The 26,694-nt window shown below is 43.0% G+C and overlaps 1 protein-coding gene and 1 pseudogene across 2 annotated transcripts in view; both read left to right on the top strand.

Annotated features, from left to right (window-relative positions):
• The window catches only part of POLE4 (DNA polymerase epsilon 4, accessory subunit), a 172,525-nt gene that overhangs the window by 12,223 nt on the left and 133,608 nt on the right, over positions 1-26,694 (top strand). The gene's annotated exons all lie outside the window — the stretch shown is intronic.
• On the top strand, positions 1,525-7,615 carry LOC100357810 (dimethyladenosine transferase 2, mitochondrial pseudogene; annotated as a pseudogene).

Genomic DNA, 26,694 nt, shown 5'->3' with positions numbered 1-26,694 from the left:
AGATGGCTACGCCCGCTCTTTTTTCATTTCTGTTGGCATGGTATATCTTTTTCCAGCCTTTCACTTTCAGTCTGTATGGATCTTTGTTGGAAAGATGTGTTTCTTGTAAGCAGCAAATAGATGGGTTTTGTTCCTTAACCCAATCAGCCAATTGGTGTCTTTTAACTGGACAGTTCAGGCCATTCACGTTCAATGTGACTAATGATAAGTGGTAACTTTGCCCTGCCATTTGCCAAAGATAAGTTCTAATATATGCTTTGAATTCCCTGTGATCTTTTGCTGTGAGCTTTCCTTCCTTGGTTTCCTTCCTTTACCTTCTTTCATATTGATGACCGTGTTTCTTTGTTTCTGTGTGTAACACATCTTTAAGCATCTTTTGCAGGGCTGGACGAGTGGCAACAAATTCTTTCAATTTCTGTTTGTTATGAAAAGTCTTTATTTCACCTTCATTCACAAATGATAGCTTTGCAGGATATAATATTCTGGGCTGGCAGTTTTTCTCTCTTAGTACCTGGGCTATATCTCGCCATTCCCTCCTAGCTTGTAGAGTTTCTGATGAGAAGTCAGCTGTGAGTCTGATTGGAGATCCTCTGAGAGTAATCTGACGTTTCTCTCTTGCACATTTTAGGATCTTTTCTTTATGTTTCACTGTGGAGAGTTTAATTACAACGTGTCGTGGTGAGGATCTCTTTTGGTCGTGTTTATTAGGGGTTCTGTGAGCTTCCTGTACTAGTATTTCTCTGTCCTTCTCCAAACCTGGGAAATTTTCTGCTAATATCTCACTAAAAAGGCCTTCTAATCCTTTCTCCCTCTCCATGCCTTCAGGAACTCCTAGAACCCGAATGTTGGTTTTTTAATAGTATCCTGAAGATTCCCGACAATATGTTTTAGATTTCTAATTTCCTCTTCTTTTCTTTGGTTTGACTGTATCCTTTCCTGTTCTCTGTCTTCTAAGTCCGATATTCTCTCTTCTGCTTCACCCATTCTGTTTGTAAGGCTCTCTATTGTGTTTTTCATTTGATCTATTGAATTCTTCACTTCAGTCACTATCCCAGTTTCCTGTTGTACTAGTTGTTTCGTTTCATTTTGATTCCTCCTTAATATTTCATTTTCACGAGAGAGATTTTCTATCTTGTCCATTAAGGATTTCTGTAGTTCAAGAATTTGTTTTTGAGAACTTCTTAATGTTCTTATCAATTTTTTGAGATCTGCTTCTTGCATTTCTTCTATGTCATCATCTTCATAATCTTGAATTGGGGTGTCTTTTTCATTTGAGGGCTTCATGGTGACTTCCTTGTTTTTATTACCTTGGTTTTTGCGTTTGTTATTTGGCATTTTGGAGATATTTGGTTTCTTCACTGTGGTGCTTTTTCTTGTTATACTATGACTCTAGATTAAGTGGACTATCTGTTTTTGATGGAGCCTTAGGGCTTGAGATGGGTGTGGCCTGAGAGCTCTGTTTAGTGTGCCAAAGGTGACACTCCCAGGTTAGGCGTGGTAAACCTCTCTCTCTCTCTCTTTTTTTTTTGATTCAAAAGGGAAGTTATTCTGCACAGCTGAACGAAGTTGGAGGTAGTTAGCAGGCAAATGATATACCCACAGGAGCCAGAGATTGGAAGCTCTTTCCCAAGGACCACACAGGGAATCTGTTCGGCCCTCAGAGTGGGCTCAAATGCTCCTTCAGTCTCCCACTGGGTTGCCAAAGTTACGGAATTGTAGCGTCTCTGGAGAGTGCTTACGTGAATTCCGTGAGTTCTCTCCCCCACCGTCTCTTTTTTCCCCAGTCTCAGTTCAGTAGCACCACAAATTTACTAGGTCCTAATCTCCTGTTAATTTGCCCCTCCCAGAGTCAGGTTTTTCTGCTAGGCTCAGGGCCGGTGCAGACCTGAGGTCGCTCTGCTTATGACGTATGTCCAAGATGGCACCTGCTCTTTGTCTTGCTCGCCCTTGAGAGGTGAGCGGAGAGAGAGAAACCCGTGTCCGTACCAGTCACCTTTTTTTTTTCCTCTCTCTCTCTTCCAGTTAGCCTGGTGAAGTTCCCCCCCACCCCGGGGGTCGTTCCCTCTAGTCTCCTCTCTCCGCTTGCCTGCCGGTGTCTCGGGCTATTGAGGTTCGGCTCACCTCGCGTTCCAGCGCTGGTGTGTTGAGTCTGCCGCTGGTGTCCCGAACTGTGGGCTCCCACGCTCTCCATGCAGGTCCGCTCCCCTTCCAGCGCCGATGTGTGGACTCGGAGCCCTGGACGTCCCAAGTCTCCCCGCTGTTGTCTGTGTGGCATGCACTCCCCTTCGAGCACTGGTGCGCAGACCCTGCAGCTTGCGCAGCTCGGTCCCGCGCATGCCAGCCATTCTTAACCACACACAGTGCTTTCCCTGATTCTGTTTTTTTACTTTTCAAGTACATCACCAGAATGTGGTTCTAGAATTTATGGAATGCCACTTCTCAGGAGTTCAAATAAATGTGTTCCTTCTGGATTGAAAACCAGTTAAAAATTGTTTTCTAGCAGTTTTGAGATTTAGTTGATATACTGTACAGTTCACTATATACAATTACTGCAATCAATAGTTTTTAATATTTTCATATAAATAGAATCAGTCTTTTTTTGTCTTCAATGTTTGTAAGGTTTATCTATGCTATAGCATATATCAGTATTAGTACCTATTTTTTAAGAAAGTTGTAAAATACATAATATAAAATTTGCTGTTTTAACCATTTTATAGTTCAGAAATACATGAAGGGACTTAAAGTTTGTGGAAAATGAATTTAAAAGAAGTTTATTTTGGTGTTAAAAAATTGAAATCCATGCAGTTTTTTAATATTTATTTGAAAGAGTTACAGAGAGGGAGAGAAATCAGTCTTCACTTGCTAGTTTACTCCCCTGATGGCTACAATAGCCAGGGCTGTATCGGGCTGAAGCCAGGAGCTTCATCTGAGTCTCCCATGTGGGTGTCAGGCCCACACACTTGGGCCATTTTATACTATTTTCCCAGGCCATTAACAGGGTGCTGGGTTGAACTGGTGTCTGTATGGGATGCTGGTGTTGCAGATGGTGGCTTTACCCATTATGCCACATACTGGCTCAAAATTTTTTTGTTTCATGATATGTATTTTCTGAAGTTTTTGGAGGTCCCTCGTGTGTTTACTTGGTCACTGTGAAATATATGTAGGAGGGGGAAGTGAGTGTTTGGACTAGTGGTTAAGGCACTGGTTAGGGTGCCTGTGTCCCATGTAAGAGGACTGGGTTTGACTCTAAGCTCCCTGTGAGACGGTGGTGATGGCTCAAGTACTGGAATTCCTGCTGCCCACGTGGGAGACCTAGATTGAGTTACCAGCTCCCATGTTTGGCTCAACTCTGGCTATTGGTAGGTATTTGGGAAGTGAACCAGTGGATGGTAGCTCTCTCCATGTCTCCCTGCCTCAATAAATAAATGAATGTATGTGGTAGGGAGGATCTTGTCCCCCGTTATGTTCATTCCCCTGGTGTCATAGCTCTGAATGTTACAGTACATGTATACTTGTGACATGATAAGAGATGTTGCAGGTGTAATAAAGTGACTCATCAGTTGACTTTAAAATAGATTATACTAGGTTGTCCAGGCAGGCCCAACTGTGGACCCGAGCACATAATGTGTGACAAGGTCTTGTTTGATCAGTTGTTGATGGCTTTGAAGACATGGGACATGGGGCCATGAACCAAGAACTGTGGATAGTCTTTAGAAGCTGAGAGTAGTGACCAGGTGGGAAACAGCCCCAGTCCCACAGCTGCATGGAATTGAATTCTGCCAATAATTTAGATAATAGTGGAAATGGATTTTCCTCTGGAGACTCCATGTAAGAGCCCAGGCCAGCTGATAATTTGACCTTGTGAGACCCTGAGCAGAGAATCTAGCCATATTCTGTCAGATGTCTGACCTGCAGAACTATGAGATATTATAAATGACCATTAAACTGGTATATTTGTGGTAATTTACTATGGCAGCAATAGAAAACTAATGGATGTTTTTCTTACTGAGGGTCAAGGTGAAAAGAAATTGAAAATACTACTTTAGTGGAAAAAGATCTTGTACAAGGGTCAGGAGACTTCAGTTTTCATCCTGCCGCTTTTATTACCCTAGATGACATGTTAATCATTTCCCCTTCCTGAGCCTTACCAGTTAAGTAGATGATTTTTTTTCCCCCGAAGAAACCTTTTATTCAAAGATTACAAGCTTCATGAATTTCATAAATACAACCTTAGGAACCTAGTGATTCTTCCCACTGTACCTGCCCTTCCACCCACACTCCCACTCCTCTTCCTCCTCCCTCTTGAGTAGGTATTTGTAAAGGTTTTCTTTCTATATGATATGTTTTTCTTATGACCTGTTTTACGCTTTTCAGCAAAATTTTTTAAAAGGGTATAACAATTTTGAAAAATGCATATAATATCATTGCCATGAAGATAGAGGACAATTCATTACAAAAATTCCTTTCTGCTGCAGCTTTGTAGTCCTTCCCTCCCAGACCTATAGTTTTGTCATCTCCAGAATGTTATATAAATAGACTCATACAATGTGTAGACCTTAGAGCCTGGCTTCAGCATAATGCATTTGAGATTCAGCCATATTGTTGTGTATCAGTATGTTACACATATTTCATTGTATGGGATGTATATACCAGTCTGTTTTATTCCCCAGTTGAAGACATTTGAGTTCTGAATTCTTGGTGGTTAGGAATGAAGCTGTTGTAACCTTGTAAAAACCCAGCTGTTTCCCAAAGTGACCATACCATTTTATTTTATCAGCAATGTTTGAGGTTATTTTTGTTCTTGCCAGTGCTTTAAAGTTATTAACTTCAAAAATTAGAAGTTGAGTTCTGTGTGTAGTACATCTCATTGTGGTTTTAATTGGCATTTATCATATGTTTGTTAGGCAACTATTTTTCCCATCCTGTAAGTAGTTCTTGGCTGCATTCAGTTCTGTTGGTGAGAAGACTTAAATGAGGTACCTGTGGCTTCCAGGAAAGTTGTTTTTTTACGTTTTTGTATAAGCAGTGTGGAGCAGCATAGCTTCTATTGTGGTCAGCAAACCCCTGGGCCGTGCCCTCCTCTTTTGCCTCAGTGTCTTATCAGTCAGGGGCTAATGGACTAGAAAGGTTCCTGCATTCCCTGTGTATATCTCTTTTTTTTTTTTTTTTTGGACAGGCAGAGTGGACAGTGAGAGAGACAGAGAAAGGTCTTCCTTTTGCCGTTGGTTCACCCTCCAATGGCCGCCGTGGCCGGTGCACCATGCTGATCCGATGGCAGGAGCCAGGTGCTTCTCCTGGTCTCCCATGGGGTGCAGGGCCCAAGGACCTGGGCCATCCTCCACTGCACTCCTGGGCCACAGCAGAGAGCTGGCCTGGAAGAGGGGCAACCGGGACAGAATCCGGCACCCCGACTGGGACTAGAACCCGGTGTGCCGGCGCCGCAAGGCGGAGGATTAGCCTAGTGAGCCACGGCGCCGGCCCCTGTGTGTATTTCTAAGAGCTCTGGAGTGGAGGTTGCTGGGAGGGTAGATCATACTTAGGGAAAAAGAAGCTACTAGAGCCTGATGTTAACATTATGAAGACCTAATATTAAAGAATCAGAGCAAATTATGTCAAAAAGTAGACTTTACAATTTTTCTGTTTCTTCTTTTTGTCTGAACCAGGGATTTGATTCCCCCACTTAAGGCTAAATAATGCTGACTGAGCACTTAAGCATTTTTGTTCAGATTGGTTCAACATCTTCTGTACTTCATCTTGGACTTTTTAAAATAAAACATTACTCGAGGCCTGGTCTGCAGCGCGGAGATGTTGCACGTGGGATGCCCTTCATGGGGTTCACCGGAATAGCGACCCTGGGTCATGTGAGGGGGCACCTTGGAGGTGACGATGTGGGTCCCAGCGGCGGGACTTCCTTTGCGGTTGGCGCCCTTAGCCCTGGCGGGCGCGGGTCGCTTTTGCATTTTGAGGACCCGAGCGACGCCTCGCCGTGGCTTGCCTGATTCATCCCCGCAGCTGTTGCCCTATCCTGACTTCGGGGAATCGCCTCCCTGGGTATGCAAGCACCGCTTGGACCCTAAGCGTTACGTAAGCAGTCGGGGATTGGCTGAGACCTTGGTGCCGATCCTGCGGGGGAGTCAAAAAGACCCTCGCTCTCTCTTCTCAGAGTGCAATCCAGGTCCTGGAGTGCTGACTCAGGCATTACTTGAAACTGGTGCCAAAGTGGTTGCCCTTGAAAGTGACAGAAATTTCATTCCTCGTTTGGAGTCCTTAGGAAATAATCTGGATGGAAAACTAGAAGTGGTCTACTGTGACTTCTTTAAATTGGATCCTAGAAAGTGTGGACTAGTAAGACCACCCATTATGATTTCACATGTGCTTTTTCAGAATTTGGGAATAAAGGCACTTCCTTGGTCAGCAGGTATTCCCTTAAAAATAATTGGAATCTTCCCAATTAAAAATGAAAGAAAGGCACTATGGAAACTTTTATATGACCTATATTCCTGCACTTCTATATATAGGCATGGGCGAGTAGAACTAAATATGTTCATTAGTGAAAAAGAATACCAGAAACTAATGGCAAATCCAAGAAATCCGAACTTGTATCAAGTATTAAGTGTGCTCTGGCAAGTAGCTTGTGAGATTAAGGTGCTGCATGTGGAGCCTTGGTCATCATTTGATGTATATACCCAAAATGGGCAGCTGAAAAAGCCAAAGCATAAGGATTCATTAGAACGAATGCAACAAAACTTGTATTTTATTCGAATGACTCCTCGTCGAAATTTATTCACAGAAAACTTAACTCCTATTAACTATGATGTATTTTTTCATATGGTAAAGCACTGTTTTGGGAAGCGCAATGCAAGCCTAATAGAACATTTAAGGTCATTGAGTCCAGTTGATGCAATGGATATATTGATGCAAACAAGAAAAAATGAAAAAGTGAAAATAACTGACATGTATCCTCAAGACTTTAAACGCCTTTTTGAAACTATAGAGTGTTCCAAAGATTATACCCATAAATGGCTATATGATGACAGCATGGAGAACACATATGCAGAAAACTAGACTGTCAAGACATCAGCTGGAGCAGTTTTTAACATAGATGAACTGCGTTTGGAAACCTTACCTCCTTTCAACAGAAAACTGTTCTTGTATTGCACAGATTAGGCAGATCATTCTGATAATTCCACTGGTCTGTTGGCTAAAACAGTGACTGCTATTTTATTCACAACGGAATAAAATGAAAACTTCAGTTAATTGTGGGTTTTGATCAGATTGAATTTGTTTTGCTTTAAATTTTTCTCTACTGTAAATGTACTGGTAATTGTGGGTATTACCAGCTGAAACTTATTTTTAAAACTCCTTTTGTCCCAACATCTTATATTGTATTAATTTAAATATTCCACTTTGAGTGTTGCTGCATTTTGCATCCTTCTGCGAGAAGGAGAGGGCAGGAGTTTGTATATTATTATCTTAGGAAACAAATTAAATTGATTTAAGAGGTTTATTTTACCTTCCAATTTGTTGGAATGTAATATCAAGTACTGTACAATGAAAGTATTTAAATTTTAAATTTTTTTAGAAATTAAAATATTTTAAGTAAAAAAAAATAAAACATTACTCATCTGTATAATGGGGATGTGATTATGCCTCAAGATTCCTATGAAGATTACTTCAAAACGTGGAGAATACTTAAAACAGCCATAGGCATATGGTTAAATGTTAAGTAAAATTGTTACTATTATTCCACAGCAAACAAGACCTAGACAGGCTACCCAAACATGAGTGGAATGAAACGGCACAACTATATAAACAACAGTAGAACATAAAAAACAGAGTTCAAAGGACAAGGAACACAGTCTAGAGGAAAACACAGCCCAAGGGTTACAGAATAAAAGTAGTGTGAATTCAATAAAACAAGAGTTCATAGCTAAGTAATACATTAAAGAAATGAAGGGGAGGTTTGCAGACCTTACTTCTCATTGCCAGAAATCGATCTATGCTGGGGCAGGCATTGTGGTGCAGTGGGTTAAGCCACTGCTTGGGATGCATGCATTCCATATGGGAGTGTGGGTTTGAGTCCCAGCTTCTATCTAGCTTCCTGCTAATGTACCTGGGAAGGCAGCTGATAATGTCCTAAGTATTTGGGTTTCTACCACCCACATGTGAGACCTTGAAGCAGATCTGGACTCCTGGCTTCAGCTTGGCCCAGCCCTGGGTTGCAGACATTTGAGGAGGAGTAAACCAGTGGGTGGAAGATCTCTGTCACTGTGCCTTTCAAATAAATCTATAAAGATCAACCTACAGGGCTGGCGTTATGGCATAGTGGGTAGTCACTTCAATGCCTGTGTCCCATGTGGGAGATGTTTGTGTCCCAGCTGCTCCACTTCTGATCCAGTTCCCTGCTAATGGCCTAGGCAAAGCAGCAGAAGTTGGACCAAAGTATTGGGCTCCTGCCACCCATGTGGGAGACCAGTGGGGTCCCAGTGCTGGCCATTGTGGCTATCTGGAGAGTGAACCAGCAGATTGAAGATCTCTGTCTCTCCCTCCCTCCTTGTAACTCTGAAAATTATAAAAATCTTTAAAAGAGAAAGATCTATCTATGCTATCTGAAATGGGAACATAAAAAATGACTCTAGGGGTTGGTGCTGTGGCACAGCAGGTTAAAGCCCCAGCCTGAAGTGCTGGCATACTGTATGGGCACCTGTTTGAGTCCTGGCTGCTCCACTTACAATCCAGCTCCTTGCTAATTTATCTGGGAAAGCAGTGGAGCATAGACCAAGTCCTTGGGGCCCCTGTACCCTTGTGGGAGACCTGGAAGAAGCTCCTGACTTCGGATTGGCTCGGCTCTGGCTGTTTGGCGAGTGAACCAGTGGATAGAAGACTTGTCTCTCTCTCTAACTCTGACTTTCAAATAAAAAAGTCTTAAAAGATAGCTGGATTTTTCTTTTTTAAAAAAATGACTAATCTCATACTTTTTATAGACTATTGATCTTCAAGGAATGTTTGGAAATTGTTTTTCTTATGAAGTATTTGAAGTGCATTTTCACTTGAGATTTTTCCTTGTGCTCAATTTTGCTTAAAGCAACTTTTTATTTTGTAATTCAAATAACATGCATAGTATTTTTTTTTAATTTGAGAGAGAGCAAGAATACTCCCAACTGCTGGTTTACTCCCCAAATGTCTACAACAGCTGGGACTGTGCTGGGCTAAAGCCAGAGGCTTAGAACTCCAGCCAGGTCTCTTGTGGGTGGCAAGGACCCAAGCATTTGAGCCATCGCTGTGGTCTTCCGAGGTTTACAGTGGCAGGAAGCTGGAATTGGGACCCAGAGCTGGGAATCAAACCAAGGCATTCCGGTAGGGAATGTAGGCATTTTAACCACTAAACAAATATCCGCCCCACATTTTATGCATATTTTTTTTTTCTAAAGATTTATTTATTTGAAAGAGTTAAGGGAGTGGAAGGGAGAGAGAGAAAGCTTCCACCCACTGGTTCACTCCCCAAATGCTTCCAACAGCCAGGGCTGGGTCAAGCCAAAGCCAGGAGCCTGGAACTCCATCCAGGTCTCCCATGTGGGTGGCAGGGGCCTAAGTACTTGGGCTATCTTCCACCGCTTTCCAGGTGCATATTAGGGGAGCTGGGTTGGAAGGGAGCAGCCTGGGCTTGAATTGGTGCTCATATGGGTTGCCAGCATTGCAGGCAGTAGGTTAACCTGCTGTGCCACAACACTGGTCCCAGTTTTACTCTTCTTTTTCTCTTGGACATGTGCTTAGGGTGGTTTTTATCTAATGTTAGTGATTATTTCTAGGTGGTGGAGATATTTTTAAACTTTTTGTATATGTTCTTTTCTGCATTGCTTGTTATATGGTGGCCACTGTTAGGATGTGAGGAGGGACTGAACTATGAGGTTGGAAAAGCTTTGTGGTGCTGGGTGGGGCAGACAGCTAAATCTCTGAGCAGACTTAGAGGCTGCATTCTCAGCGTTTTCTATTGGTTACCCAAGAAAAATAAAATCTCACAATATTCTGGAAATCAGATTACACTTTGTGTTCTCTGGGCCCTGAGAGGCGACAGCTACTATTCTGTGAACAAAGACCTAGAGCTCCCATTGTAGAGTGCTGCAGTGTACAAGGCACTTTCCTGTTGGAATATCATTTGCATTTCACAGAGGCTAAGGCAGAGTCAGAGAACTTACATTTTTCTAGGTGCTAAGTGGTCAAGCCCAGCATGAACTGTGATTTCATGAATCCATGGGCCTCACTCTCTAGGAATGACCCATGAGCAACCACAGGAGCGCCTCTGTCCGCATGGCCACACAGAGAGCATTGTGCCCAGATACATTGGCCTTTTGATCTCAGAGGCCCTTGTCTCACATCTGGTATTCTGAAGAAGAAAGCATATTGAGCAAGAATTGAATTGAATCAGAATTAACAGCCAACTCTCAGCCTGCTCTTTTCTGTTCTTTGCCTAGCACTGGGCAGGAAATTCAGTATTCGTAGGCCATAGTTCCTCTAAAATGAGGAAGTAGACATGATAATGACAGGGCATGTACTTGAAATATTTGCATTTCATGGCCTGGGCTGAGCACTTTGTGTGTAAGATCTCATTCAAGTTCCCTGACAAACTTGTGCTTAGGGTTCTGTTACTCCTTGCATTTCCCCAATGAGAAAACTGAGGCTTAGCTTCAAGGTTGCTCTGCAGTTAGGGTTAGAGGTAGGATTTACATCCAGCCATTGTGGTTACAGGTTTTATATTCTCAGTCACTTAGCTGCACTGTGATGCTCTCAAAGATTCCCAAAGATCTCAAAACAAGGCGGGGTCACACAACCTTTTCAAGCCCTCGTTGGTGGCAGCAAAAGAAACAGCTAACAGCCAACTGGTCATGCTTGCTGCATGATTTCCCTCCCCATGAACTTCTCTAAGGAGCAAATTGCTCAAGGGCTTCAATATCATCCCCCTTGAAAGCAGTTTTTTTTTTTCTTTAAGATTTATTTATTTATTTGAAAGCGTTTCAGAGGCAGAGAAAGAGAGGGAGAGAGAGAGGGGTGTCTTCTATCCTCTGGTTCACTCCCCAGATGGCTACAACAGCCAGAGCTGTACTGATCTGAAGTCAGGAGCCAGGAGCTTCCTCCAGGTCCCCCATGTGGGTGCAGGGGCCCAGGGACTTGGGCCATCTTCTGCTTTCCCAGCCCATAACAGAGAGCTGGATCAGAAGTGAAGCAGCTGGCACTTGAACCAGCGCCCATGTGGGATGCTGGCACTGCAGGCAGCAGCTTTACTGGCTGTGCCCTGGCAGGTGTTTTGAAGGCAAAATTTAGCGATGCCTCCGGATCTCTAGGGAGAGTTGAAACATATCAAACTAATTAATGGCCAATAATTAGCCATGCTAGTAACATGTCCTCGTTGGATACAGTTTACATGTGGAAGTACCTTTGTGTGTCTTATTCCCACCTGAAAACCTTTCCTAGGATATGAGCACATGCATGTGTCTTCTGTGTTAAAGACAGCATTTAAAATGTTTCTACAATAAAGCTAAACATTCACCTATGATTCAAATTCTCCTAGGAATTTACTCGAGGGACATGAAAGCACATGTCCACACAAATAATTAAACATGGTTATTTATAGAATCTTTATCTATTGTAGTACTAAACTGGAAATAGCCTAGGTGTCTATAAATTTGTGACGGGATAAACATAGTCATATTCACATGATAAACTACAACTCAGCAATAAAAAGGAATGAACTACTGATATCCTTAACAACACAGATGAATTTTAGAATATTTATTATGGTGAATGAAGGAAGCTTTACACAAAAGAATAATGGTATTCTGTTAATATGAAGTTCTAATTTGTGGTGGGGAAAAAAAAATCAAAACTGGTTGTAGAGGATGGAGGTAGGGATGAACTGGGAAGATGAGGGAATTTTTTGCGGTCTCGATGTGTGGGTGTGCGTCATGTGGATATTTGTATTTGTTAAAACTTAGCTATTGGGACATTTTAATGTTGCAGTTCACTGTATGTAAACTTTATCTAAAACAAACTTCTAACCAAACTGTGTTTTAGTTAATGATGTGCATAGCCCAGTGTGTTAGGGAAAAGTGTACTGATATAACTTACTTTGAAATACATAAAACATAAAAAGATTGATGGATGAGTGATAAGTGATAAAACATCAAAGTGTTAATTATGAAATCTAGATTGTGATAACTATTCTTTGTGCAAGGTCTATGGTAATGGAGCCCAGAAATTGGCAATTTTTATTAGTGTTTAAGTGAATTTCCATTAAAAGATACATACCAGTGTTCCCTTATTTTTAAAAAAATATTTATTTTATTTATTTGAAAGGCAGAGTTAGAAGGAGGACTGGAGGGGTGGAGGGAGGGAGGGAGGGAGGGAGGAAAAGAGAATGAGCAAGCGAGCAAGTGAGCGAGAGCACGTGCTTCCATATGCTGGTTCACTCCCCAAAAGGCTGCAATGGCCAGGGCTGAGTGAGGCCTAAACCAGAAGCCTGAGGCTTTATCCTGGTCTCCCACATAAGTGCTTCTTTCCAGATGCGTTATCAGGGAGCTGGATTGGAAGTGGAGCAGCTGGGACCTGAACTGGTGCCCATATGGAATACCAGCGTCACAGGCAGCAGCCTAACCTGCTGTGCCATGATGCCGGCCCAGGGCTGTTCTCTTGTGTGACACTCTGAAGGATGTCTTCTCAGTTCTGAGGCACAGCTGTCCCCATTGCTCCCATTAGAGGGTACATTAGGATGGATGTGAAGATAGTTTTCCCCTAAGAGGCCTTGAGATCCACTGTAATAGTTATTTTAAAGTCAATTAACTGTTATTAGGAGCAAATCACTTATGGATCAGTTTGTCAGTTCATCTGCCTTGTAACTGAGGGCAGTTGGACCATTCCAGGGGTTGAGGACACCAGCGTGGTCTTCTGTTTTTGGAGGTAACTCGAGTCCCTCCAGGGGGATGCTGCAGGTCTGGGAGATTGATATTTTTGCGTTGGGGATGGGGAGGTGTTTTACTTTAACTCCTGGATCTCATTAAAATATACTGTATTAGAGAAATTTATGCCCAAGTGACTCTTCTCCCAGACTCTGAATTTTCCAGGATCAGAATGGGTTTTACTCATCTCACTGCCTGTGTTGCACTTGGAAGGTTGTTGGTTGGATCGAACCTTAGGTTCCTCTGTCTCTTCCCACTCTGCCATTTTCAGTCAACCTCTCAGGACTTTGCAACAGTCTCTATTTTTCCAAGACTTTATTATGAACGTTTTTCAAAGAGGGAAGTCAATTCACTACCTATATTTTATGATTTATCTCACCCTAACCTTAGGAGGGAGGTTTATGTTGTCTTATAGACCTGAAGACTAGGGCTGGGATAAAAATTACCTGGGAATTTGTAAACAACAATAGCAACAACTAGTCCCCCAGTAAAGTATGAGTGTCTAATGTCTAGAATAGAGAGGTGGTGAAGAGAGAGATAAATCTACTCCTCTTTTAAGGACTAAGAGGAGAAAAGTGGGTTTAAGTCACCGGGTGAGGGTCCTGGGTCAAAGAAAGGACTGAACAGGGAAAGGCACAGAGAAAGATTCAAACCAAAGAGGGCCCCTGTTCAGCTGTCTACAAAGTTGTTCCGTTCTTTATATTTAGTTTACATGTGTTCTCCAGTTTACAGTTTACACTCCTGGTCTATGCAGTCAACACAATGCCCAGTGCTTGGCCCATGATCCCTTAATCATGTTTATTGAACTCATTCACCCTCAACAATGGCATTGTTGTGTTAGGATAGTGCTGGTGTACAGTCTGCCAGTGGCCTATGAATTCAGAGGCTCCTACTTTTCTGGGGCTGTAACCAGCAGAGGGAGGCTGGCTCCCCCAAGCCCTTGTGCAGGTGGCTATCCTTAAACTACCTTTTGATACAAGTACTTGTCTCTGCCCCATCAGGCTCAGGCAGTGAAAATTTTAGGAATTTCCTCTGAGTTTTCTGAGAAGTGACAGTTACTCTTCTCAAGCATTGTATCGCCTACAACACAGAGTTCTCATGTGTCCTTCCCAGCAGGCAGTCCGATTTCTCTCGATCTGGAGGATTTCTTGCAGCGCAAAGGTAATGTGTGTGAGACTGCTCAGAATACCACGACTCAGAGGCTTCTGCTCATTGTACATATTTAGGCTCTGGTTTGGGAGCTATGGTGAGTGCTCCTCAAGAATTTTGAACAAGAGGTAGGAAGATTTCCCCTGCAGACTAGAACCTAAAATCAAGCACCTCCAAGGTTGAATTGTTTCCAGATTTGACTTGACTTCATCAACTGTTTCTAGAAAGGTATCAGTCAGTAGGCGACACTAGTCAGTGGTAAAAGGAAAGAGTCCCAGAGACAAATGTTGGGAGGACCCATTTCCATACTAGAAGGATAGCTAGAGTCCTAACCAGTGCCTCCGATACAGTGTTGTGGTCCCATTGGTGAGACTGACATGTCAGCTTAGCTTATTCGTGTACCTTTAAACACTGTAATCATATGTCTAACTTCCTTTATTCTGAGCCCACCTTCCTAAGCTTCCCAGGTGGCTTTGCCAATAGGGAGAAATGGTGTTGGTCATGGGGAGTTGGACAATTTCAATTCACTGACAGTGCTTTCTCTTTGAGAGTGTACAGGGCAATTTCTGGCTATGGTTTGTCCATCCATGTTGCTTTGCTAGGGAAGATGAGAGGATGTGGTAGCCATTCATACTTGGAGTATTTCAGGCCTTGTGAGAGTTATTCCACTTGCAGATTGCAGAGTCATCAAGCCAGGGATGGGCAAGGGGTATGTTCTTGGAAAATTGTGTGCAGGCCTAGAACACATTGATTAGAAGAAAATTTTCCCAGAGTTGTGGCATAGTGGGTTAAGCTACCACCTGCAGTATTGGCATCTCATCTGGGTGCTGGTTTGTGTCCTGGCTGCTCCACTTATGTTCTGGTTCCATGCTGATATGCCTGGGAAGGCAGTGGAGGATAGCTCAAGTCCATGGGCTCCTGCACTCATATGGGAGACCTGGAAGAACTCCTGGCTTCTGGCCTAGCCCAGCAACAGCCATTGCAGCCATTTGGGGAGTTAACCAGTGGATGGAAGACCCCTCACTCTGCCCCCGTCTCTGTAACTCTGCCTTCACACCATTCTGTAAATATTTCCATGTGTCAGATGAGTTGGTAGAGAAAGAGAGAAGACAAAGGAGCTGTAGAATAAGAGATGGTGAGCTACCCATGTTGAGGATGTGGGGCTCAAATAGTCCAAACGTAAGTGTCTGGTCTCAGTGAAGTTTTGGATACCATGAGTGAGAAAGACAGCAGTGCCACTCTGTGACTTTTGTGCTAAATTACCTGCCAGTGACATTCTTAGTTACAATTTGTTGTAATGAATATGCTCCAAAACATACTGGCCTAAATAAGTAGAGAGTTATTTCTCTTCCATGTAGTGGTTCAACTGGTCTGCACTGACAGGCAGCTGTGTTCCATTGGGCCATTCTGGGATCCAGGCTTCTTCTATCATATTGCTCTATTTTTCCATACTAGACCACAACCCAACAGAACTTTCTGTGATGTTGGAAATGTTCATACACTATGGCAGCCGTTACTACATGTGTCTATTGAGCAATCCAAATGTGGCTATTGTGTCTGAGGAACTAAATTAAATTTAGATTAATTTAAATTTAAATAGTTGCAGATGACTAGTGGTTTCAGGATTTGAGCAATTCTAGATCAAAGCTCGTGGTCTCCAAGTCTAGTTCTGGTTCACAGGAAGGGGGAGGAGAGTATTAGATGGACAAGGAGCTTGCTTTATAAGTTGGAAATAAATGTTGCACACATTATTTTTGTTCAGATCTCTTTAATCCACACTTAGTTGATTAGCTGCTAGGAAATACAGTCTCTGGCTAGGAGGCAAGATACCAAATTACAACTCTTTTTATTCCCAAATGATGGACAGATTTTAATGGACATCTCAAAGTCTCAGTCATAGCACCTCATCTTTGTTGCTCTTAACTGTGTAAACTGGGAGCACAGTAATAATTCTGTGATAACAATAGGGTCACAATGAGACCATGCTTGTAAAGCCCTGGGTGCAGTGTATGGCACTCCATATTCAGTCCACATCACACATTGCTCCTGTAGCTTTTGTTGCTATAGTTCCGGCCTGCGGTAATGCTTCTAGACTTTCCTATTCTGTAAATGGGTCGCCTATGGTAACCGAAGCTCTAAATAAGAGATGAAGGCTATTTCAGACACACGTAAAGGAAACGTGTGTCTGCACATCAGATATTGAAGTTGGCTAATGAGTGTGTATTTCTGAGAAAAAGATTTATCTTGATGTGCTAGCAGTCCCAGGTTTCTCAGCCTGAGACTTACTGAGATTATTAATGCTCCCGTGAAGGGTCTCTTTGGTGACAGCTGGAGAGCTTTTACCAAAGACAGACTACATGTCCCTTGTGTTCCCCATTCCCTAATAGAGTCTAGCATCACAAACCGAGAAAGGCATGCTTTTAAAAAGTTGTCTATGATCATGGTGTTTTCTTGATGAGCTGATAATGAGCGTACCTCTATATTATTAGGGAAGACAAAGAGAAACTGACCAAGGGCTTGTGGGGCAGTGGCAATTGTAGAAACCATCTGTCCTCATCTCAGGGGTGTCACGTCAGACTGTCACGAAGAAGAAATCAACATTTGGCTTTTTAAATTACACAAGTAAAGGTAATGAATTCACTAAGTACACCCCCCAGTGCATTTTAAAGAAACATGCCATTTTAGAATAAACAACTATGAAACTGTATTTCACAATAACAGGTGATAGTGTTTCTTTGTAGCCTTGCCTGTGAAAAGGAATTTTGTGCCTTCTATGCTCTGAATTAATAAAATACCAGGAGAATGCTAGATGGAAAACTTTTGGGATAATTTTTGGATTCTTCTTCTTTCCACTGTCATTACATGGTTCATGCTAAATGCAAGAAGTGAAATTACTTTGTTCTCCTAATGTCACTCCTGATTGTGAGCAACATGAATCACAGTGATTGCGTGAGGCAGTTTATAGAAGTGAAAAGGTCTGTAATTCAGGGCGTGTGTCCTAGTAGAGAAAAATGTCAGACATAAGAGAATTGGGAAAGAAATTTCCCGAGAGGTTATGATCATAGAAAGACCTCAAGTGAGAGAGAGAGAGAGAGAGAGAGAGAATATGAATGAGAATAAATGACTATGAATGAGAACGTGACCTAAAAACAGAGCTTGGACACAAGAAGGAACCTTCTTCTGGTGTGGTGTTGGAGACAGGAAGAGCAGAGCAAACAAGTGGGCAGGGCCAGCAGATCAGTGCTGTGCTAGCAAGGGCCAGCTGAGTTTCTGACGGTAAACTGCACTAATGTTTATTATTGTAGTCTGGGGCCCAGCAGGGCCTGGAATGCCTGGGGATTTGACAGGGTGATTGCAACACACTATATTGGAGGAGGTTGGATTTCTCTGAGGGCTTGATTCTCCTAGTTTTATAAAGCCAGTAGTTTAGGAATGATGGGAGAGTCTTTTTTTTTTTTTTTTTTTAAAGATTTTATTTATTTTAGAGCTAGAGCTAGAGCTAGACAGAGAGAGGGAGAGACAGAGAGAAAGGTCATTTATCTGCTGGTGCACGCTCCAAATGGCCGCAGTGGCCAGAACTGGGCCGATCTGAAGCCAGGAGCTAGGAGCTGCTTCTGTGTCTCCCACACAGGGCAGTGGCCCAAGTGCTTGGGACAATTTCTGCTGCTTTCCCAGACCACAGCAGAGAGCTAGATTGGAAGAGGAGCATCCAGGACTAGAATTGGCCCACTCTGGAGGTAGAGGCTTAGGCTACTGAGCCACAGTGCTGGCCCCCTTGTCTTTTTTTTTTCCTTTTAATTAATTTTTAAAAGATTCAATATATGTTGTAGGGACAAATCTAAGAGCATAATAATATTCCTCTCCTCCCTCCCTCCTACCTTTCTTTTTTTTTTTTTTTTTCAGTTTTTGAGATAACATTTTAAGTTTACATTACAGTAAAAAGGCTAAATATTTCACTATGTAAGAAGTTTAGCAAGTAAGAAGCAAAAAGACCCTGGTTTAGAAGAAATATAGACAACAGTTATAAATAATAATTGAATGTATAAGTGACCATTTCATCGATATACAGTTTTTTGTTCAGTCATTCATAATTTTTCTCAATAAAATAAAATCAATGATAATGTAATATCTAAGTGTTTCATATGTTGTTGTAATAATTAAGTTCATCTAAACTTTCAGCTATTTCCTCTCAACAGTTTATACACAAGAAGAATTTTATGCAGATTTCAATGCGAATACTTATATATTACTTTTTTGGTACTCTGTTAGTTACCACAGATCAGGAAAACATGATATTTGCCTTTTTGGGACTAGCTTATTTTCCTAAGTATAATGGTTTGTAGTTGCTTTCATTTTTTAACAGCTTAGTAATATTCTATATTGTATATGTACCACATTTTCTTAATCCAGTCATTAGTTGATGGGCATGTAGATTGATTCCATATCTTAGCTATTGTGAATTGAGCTACAATAAACATGGGTGGACAGATAACTCTTTCTTATGCTGATTTCATTTTGTTTGGGTAAATTCCCAGGGGTGGGATGGCTGGGTCATATGTTAGATATACTTTCACTTTCTTAGGAATCTCCATACTGTCTTCCACATTGGCTGTACTAGCTTGCAATCCCACAAAAAGGATATTAGGAAACCTTTTCCCCCACATCCTCAATAACATTTATTTTTTGTTGATTTCTGTATGGGAGTCATTCTAACTGAGGTGAGGTAAGACCTCATTGTGGTTTTGATTTGCATTTCCCTGATGGCTAGTGATCCTGAGCAGTTTTTCATGTGTCTATTGGCCATTTGGATTTCCTCTTTTGAAAAATGCCTGTTCAAGTCCTTTGCCCATTTTTTAAGCTGGATTGTTTGTTTTGTTGTTGTTGAGTTTCTTGAACTCTATAGATTCTGGATATTCATCTTTTTTCACTTGCATAGTTTGCAAATATTTTCTCCCATTCTGTTGGTTGCCTCTATATTCTACTGAGTTTCTTTTGCATTGCAGAAGCTTCTTAGCTTGATGTAATCCCATTTGTCATTTTTGCTTTCATTGCCTGTGCTTCTGGGGTCTTTTCCAAGAAGTTTTTGCTTATCAGTGTCTTGCAGAGTTTCCCCAATGTTCTCCCCTAGTAATTTGATGTTATCAGATCATAGATTTAGATCTTTGATCCAATTTGAGTTGAATTTTGTATAGGTGTAAGGTAGAGATTTTGTTTCATACTGCTACACGTGAATATCCAGTTTTCCCAGGACTATTTGTTACAGAGACTTGGGCCATCTTCTACTGCTGTCCCAGGCCATAGCACAGAGCTGGATTGGAAGTGGAGTATCTGAGACTCGAACCAGTGCCCACATTGGATGCCGTCACTGAAGGCGGTGGCTTTTCCTGTTGTGCCACAGCACTGGTCCTGATTTTAGCTCCTTTGTCAAACATTAGTTGGCTGTAGATGCATGGATTGATTTCTGGGATTCTGTTCTGTTCCATTAGTCCACATGTCTATTTTTGTGCCAATATCAGGCTGTTTTGATTATAACTACCCTGTAGTATGACTTGAAATTTGGTATTGTGATACATCCAGCTTTGTTTTTCTTAAGACTGCTTTAGCTATTTGGAGTCTCTTGTGTTTCCATATGAATTTTAGCATAGTTTTTTCTAGATATGAAAAGAATGTCCTTGGAATTGATTGATTTGATTGGGATTGCATGCATCTATAAATTGCTTTTGGTAGTAAGGACATTTTGATTATATTAATTCTTTGAATTTATGAACATGGAAGATTTTTCCATTTTTTGTGTTTTCTTCTATTTCTTTACTGTTTTGTGATTTTCATTGTAGATATCTTTCACCTCCTTGGTTAAATTTATTCTAAGATATTTAATTTTTTTTTAGTAACTATTGAGAATGGGACTGATCTTAGAAGCTGTTTCTCAGCCATGGTATTGTTTGTGTGTACAAAGCCTTTGATTTTTTTTCCTAAAAATTTATTCATTTATTTATTTGAAAGGCAGAGTTACAAAGAGGCAGAGAGAGAAAGCGTCTTCCATCCGCTGGTTCAGTCCCCAGGTGGCCACAATGGCTGGAGTTGAGCCGATCTGAAGCCAGAAGCTTCTTCCAGATCTCCCAAGTGGGTGCAGGGGCCCAAGCACTCGGGCCATCTTCTGCTTCCCAGGCCATAACAGAGAGCTGGATTGGAAGGGGAGCAGCCGGGACTTGAACCTACGCCCATATAGAGTGCTGGCACTGCAGGCAGTGGCTTCACCTGCTATGCCACAGTGCCGGCCCCTAGCCTTTGATTTTTTTGTGTTAATTTTATGTCCTGCAACTTTACCAAATCCTCTTATGAGATCCAATAACCTCTTAGTGGAGTCTTTAGAATCATGTCATTTGCAAACAGTGATAATTTGACTTCCTGCTTCCCAGTTTGTGTTCTTTGGATTTATTTTTCTTTCACATTCTTTCATAATGATGACTATCTTTCTCTATTTCTTTGTGTAGCACATCCTTGAGCATCATTTGTAAATTGGGTAAGTGGTGACAAATTCTTTTAATTTCTGTTTGTTATGGAAGGTCTTTTCACCTTCATTCATAAATGAGAGCTTTGCAGGATACAGCATTCTGGGTAACAGTTCTTTTCTTTTAAGACATGGCTTAGCTGGCGCCGCGGCTCACTAGGCTAATCATCCGCCTGCGGCATCGACACACTGGGTTCTAGTCCCGGTCGGGGCGCCGGATTCTGTCCTGGTTGCCCCTCTTCCAGGCCAGCTCTCTGCTGTGGCCCGGGAGTGCAGTGGAGGATGGCCCAAGTGCTTGGGCCCTGCACCCGCATGGGAGACCAGGAGAAGCACCTGGCTCCTGGCTTCGGATCAGCACGGTGCACCAGCTGCAGCGGCCATTGGAGGGTGAACCAACGGTAAAGAAGACCTTTCTCTCCGTCTCTCTCTCTCATTGTCCACTCTGCCTGTCAAAAAACAAAACAAAACAAAAAAAGACTTGGCTTATGTCTCTCCATTCTCACCTAGTTTATAGGGTTTCTGATGAGATGTCAACTGTGAGTCTAATTGGTGATCCCCTGAAAGTAATCTGGCATTTCTCTCATGCACATTCTAAAGATTTTATCTATTTATTTGAGAGGTAGAGATAGAAAGAAGGAAGAGCAGAGAAAAAGGTCTTCTATCCACTGGTTCACTTCCCAAATGGCTGCAACAACTGGAGCTGTGCCAATCTGAAGCCACGAGCCAGGAGCCAGGATCCTCCTCCAGGTCTCCCGTGGGGGCGCAGGGGCCCAAGCACTTGGGCCATCTTCTTTCCCAGGCCATAGCAGAGAGCTGGATTGGAAGAGGAGCAGCCAGGACTAGAAATGGTATCCATATGGGATGGGATGCTGGTGCCCCAGGCAGAGGCTTAGCTAGCTATGCCACAGTGCCAGCCCCTCTTGTGCACATTTTCAATTCTTTTCTTTATGTTTTATTGTTGAAAGTTTAACTACAATGTGTAGTGATGAAGATCTTTCCTGGTAATGTCTATTAGAAGTTCTATGTGCTTCATATACTTGGATGTCTCTTTCTTCCTCCAAATTAGGGAATTTTTCTGTTAATATTTCACTGAATAGTTCTTCTAATTCATACTCTCTTTCTTCAACTTAGGAACTCCTGAGACCCATATGTTAGGTTGTTTGGTAGCATCCTATAAGTCTCCAACACTGTTTTTAATTTTTCTAATGTCTTCTTTTTTGGGGGGAGGGGGTCCACTGAGATATTTACAAAGATTTATTTTCTATCTCGGGTATTCTTTCTCCTGCTTCACCAAGTCTTTTAAGGCTTTCCACTGTGTTTTTTATTTGACATATTGAATTCTTCATTTCTAGTATTTCAGTTTGATTTCTCTTCAAAATCTCAATCTCATGGGAAAAATTTTCATCCGTGTCATGTATGGATTTCTTGAACTCATGAGTTTGCTTCTGAGCAATCTTCTGATCATTCTTTTCAATTCCTTTTCAGGCATTTCATCAATTTCTTTGCCTTCACATTCTAATATTGTTCTTGTGTTCCTTTGGGAGAGTCATGTTGTCTTCCTTGTTCTTTTTTCTTGTGTTTCTGCATTTATTTTTAGGCATTTGTGGAAACACTTGTTGATTTTCTCCTCTGTTGGGTTTTATCTTTGAACTATGACTGTGTGGTTTAGTGGAGTTTCTGCTCCAGTGACTACACAGTGTGTTGGACTTGACCAGGGAGTTGTGATCAGTGATCAAGGTTGGTCGAGAATCCAGGTGACACCCAAGTTGGATGTGGTGTATCTCCTCCATTGTCAGTAGGGGGAGTAGCTAAGATCATGCCTGTTGACTTAATCACAAACTCATCTCCTCTCTTCCATGATAATCATTGCATGTGATTAGCCTGCAGTGGTACAGCTCTCACCCACGCTGGGACATGAACCACACAAAGGATCTGTGTAGTCCTCAGTGTGAGCACAGAACCCTCTGCAATGACCACCCCAGGCTGTCAGAGAGCTTTGAGCCTCTGACGCTATACCCAGTGATTGCTCGGAGACCCAGCTATACCCCGCATCCTATGCAGTCACAGGGTTCCCACAGCCACAGTGTGCAAGGCTTCCAAAGTCACAGGGTGCAGAGGAACCCCTCTCTGCCTCACGAGCTTGCCCCACCGTGGAGAGAGCAGTCATTTCCACAGCCAGCTCCTGTGGGTACTCCACCTTGGCAGCCCTGGAGCCTGTGACAGGTTGAAATGGTGGGGGCACCTTTCAATCCTAGGTGGCTGCCCAACCCCTGTTAACCCTCCCAACCATACTCAAAGGCAGTGGGAACTTCGGATTTTTTCTCTCTGCTAAAATCCCCTTGTTGCCTGCACGAGAGCTGCTGTAGCCTCTACCTGTGTCAAGATGGCGCCTCCTCCCCTCCGGTAGCTGAGCGCCCTTGTGTCGGGGGGAGTTAGGAAAAAGAAATGTGCTTTACCTTCGCTGGATTAGGGGTACCTTGTTTCCTGCTGGGGCTGTAGGCTGGACTCAAAGACAGTGTGGTCCACAAGGCCCTCTCAGGCAGTATCACCGGTGGCGCTGGCTGCCACAGTCTGCCTTCAGCTCACTCTCAGAACTTGGTTTTAGGATGGTCTTTTCAAAGGGAACCTGTATGTGAAAGTTGGTCTTGACGGATGGGAACCAAAAGCTGTGGATAAATGGATGGATAAGACTGGGAAAATACTGCCCAGGATTCTCAAGGATAAAAGTGAATCTTGCCGTTGTGACATTGGTTACGATGGCTCACGTCCTAGCTGAAAAACCTGGGGAGAAAATGCTGACCATTGGTCACTTCTAAGGGCAAGATGTATTGGCTCTGTTTACTTGTGCTCCCGTGACTAACTGGAGTCTAAACTGCCTAATCAGGTTTTAGGAGGTGTTAAGATGTGATGTTGCCCTCCCACCCCTGTGGTCTAGTCACTGGGTATTTCCTGAGGGAGCCCTGGTCTCTGAAGCTTGGCAGTGTGCCAGGATACCTTTCCTGTCCACTCTTCAGAGGCAGGCAGATGCCCTTAGTCTGGCTTCCGTATCCCCATCTCTCCCCTCATGGGGTTCACCACATTCTGGAATGACAGCTTGTTTCCAGCCTGTTTCCTGTTAGCCTGCCAGTTCCAGGGGTGCAGTGTGGGGCTGTGGGTTTCACTGTTGGATGTTTGGTTCCCTGACTCAGGTTCTTGTAAAAGAGTAAAGGATTGGTTTTAGAAAGTTGTATTAAAATACGTTTTTAGTTTCCAAAAGTTGTATGTGAATCTATGATTACTGCAGAATCTTTAACACCATGCACAGAAGGTAGATTTGAAAATGAAAGTTCTCTTTGGTCCAGCTTTACAATTAAACTCTGAATCCTCATAAGTAATAATTGTGACCAGTTTGTTATGTTAACCTTTCAAACATTCTGTGTGCATTTTCAGATGCATGCCGATGTAATTTTTTTTTAAATTTTACTTTGTTTAAGTAATACAACTTCATGCATTTAATATATACAGATTTGGGAACATGATGCTTCTTCCTCTCCTACTTCTTTCCCACCCATACTCTCACCTTTCTTCCTCTTCCCTTTTCCTTTCCCATTCTCATTTTTTACAGAGATCAATTTTCAGTTAATTTTTATACTCGTTAGATTAACCCTACACCAAGTAGAGTGCACAGATTAGTAAGAAGAACAAAAACCAACCAAACAACCAACCAATAAGAAAAACATTGTTCCCTGACAGTCAAGGCAAGGGCTGTTCAAAATCATCACACCTCAAAGTGTCAATTTCCCTCCTGTATATTACATTTTTTTTTTTACAAAGATTTATTTATTTGAAAGAGTTACGCGGAGAGAGAAAATGAGGCAGAGAAAGAGAAAGAGAGAGAGGTTTCCATCTGCTGATTCACTCCCCAGATGTCTGCAACGGCCAGAGCTGCGCCGATCCGAAGCCAGGAGGCAGGAGCTTCTTCCAGATCTCTCTCACGGGTGCAGGGGCCCAAGGACTTGGACCATCTTCTACTGCTATCCTAGGCCAAAGCAGAAAGCTGGATTGGAAGAGGAGCAGCAGGGACTCGAACCGGCGCCCATAGGGGATGCCGGCACTGCTGGCGGTGGCTTTTACCCACTATGCCACAGTGCCGGCCCCAGATTACATTTTAAGTGCTCTATTAGTTTTCACAAATCGGAGAGAACATATGGTATTTTTCCTTTTGTGACTGGAATCACTAAGAATAATGGTTTCCAGTTGCATCCACTTTGTTGAAAATGACAGGATTTCATTTTTCTTTGTCACTGTGTAGTATTCCATAGTATAAATATACCATAATTTCTTTATTCAGTCTTTGGTTGATGGACATGGGGGTTGCTTCCATATCTTCGCTATTATAAATTGAGCTGAAATGAACATAGGGGTACAGATAACTCTTTCATATGCTGGTTTCATTTCTTTTGGATAAATTGCCAAGAAGTGGGATGGCTGGGTCGTATGATAGGTCTATATTCAGCTTTCTGAGATATCTCCATATTGTCTTCCACAGTGGCTGTGCCAGTTTACATTCCCACCAACAGTGGATTAAGGTACCCTTCTCCCCACATCCTTGCCAGCACATGTTGTTTGTTGACTTATGATTCTTGGTTTATTTGAGAGGCAGAGTTATAGACAGAGATGTCTTCCATCTGCTGGTTCACTCCCCAAATGACCACAAAGGCTGGAGCTGGGCCGATCTGAAGCTGGGAGCCAGGAGTTTCTTCTGGATCTCCCACATAGGTGCAGAGGCCCAAACGCTTGGACCATCTTCCACTGCTTTCCAGGCCACATGCAGAGAGCTGGGTCGGAAGAGGAGAAGCTGGAACTAGATCCGGTGCCTGTATGGGATAGCAGTGCTGCAAGCAGAGGCTTAACCTATTATGCCACAGCGCCACCCCAGCTGATGTAATTTTAAGGGCAATAAGCTAGCTGTCGATTAGAGTATCTGTGATTGCCACACCTTTCATATGAAACAAGTGTGAAAATGTGTGAAGTTAGCATTCTAAGCTGTAAGCAACAGAAACAAGCTGTGGTTGATTTTAAACAATAAAGGAACTGACAGTGCTGTAGCTCGTGGAATGAGCAGTGAGTCTGAAGAAGCAGGGTTGGAAAGTGGGCAGCAGGAACAAGAAGTGGGTCTCCCCCAGCTCAGCCACCCTCCCCCACAAAGCAGGTGCCATGGGGACCCTGTGGCTCCTTTTTTTTTTTTTGGTAAGATTTCTTTCTTTCTTTCTTTTTTTTTTTTTTTTTGACAGGCAGAGTTAGTGAGAGAGAGAGAGAGATAGAGAAAAAGGTCTTCCTTCTGTTGGTTCACCCCCCAAATGGCTGCTATGGCCGGTGTGCTGCACCGATCCGAAGCCAGGAGCCAGGTGCTTCCTCCTGGTCTCCCATGCGGGTGCAGGGCCCAAGCACTTGGGCCATCCTGCACTGCCTTCCCGGGCCACAGCAGAGAGCTGGACTGGAAGAGGAGCAACCGGGACAGAATCCAGCACCCCAGCTGGGACTAGAATCCGGTGTGCCAGCGCTGCAGGAGGAGGATTAGTCTAGTGAGTCGCAGCGCTGGCCAAATTTATTTATTTCTAAAGTCAGGGAGGGAGATCTTACATCTGCTGGTTTATTCCCCAGATGGCTGCAACTGCCAGTACTGGACCAGGCTGAAACCAGGAGCCTGGAGTTTCCTTTGAGTCTCCCACATGGGTGTCAGGGGCCCAAACACTTAGACTGTCTTCTGATGGTTTTCTCAGGCCATTAGCAGCGAGCTCGATCAGAAGTGGAGCAGCTGTGACACAAACTGATGCCCCCACAGGATGCTGGCAGCACAGTTGGCTGCTTTATTCTGCCTTGTCACAATGCCAGCCCAAACCCCGTTGGCTCCTTAGTGGGCACCCCACTGCCTCCATCAAAGCAGACCAGTGAAAGCATCATGATGGAGTCCACTTCCATTCCCTACTGGTCTTTTCATCATTAGTTCTTGATTCAGGTGGGAGGATTGGCCTGGGCTAGGCGGGAGATTGCAGCCAGTTGCAAAGGGAGTGGATTCCCAGGTGCCTGGAGACAGGTGGCCTC

This window comes from Oryctolagus cuniculus, chromosome 2 (genome assembly GCF_964237555.1).
Source record: "Oryctolagus cuniculus chromosome 2, mOryCun1.1, whole genome shotgun sequence".
Lineage (NCBI taxonomy): Eukaryota > Metazoa > Chordata > Mammalia > Lagomorpha > Leporidae > Oryctolagus > Oryctolagus cuniculus.
The sequence above is the reverse complement of the archived record's forward strand: the minus strand, read 5'-3'. Positions and strand labels throughout refer to the sequence as shown.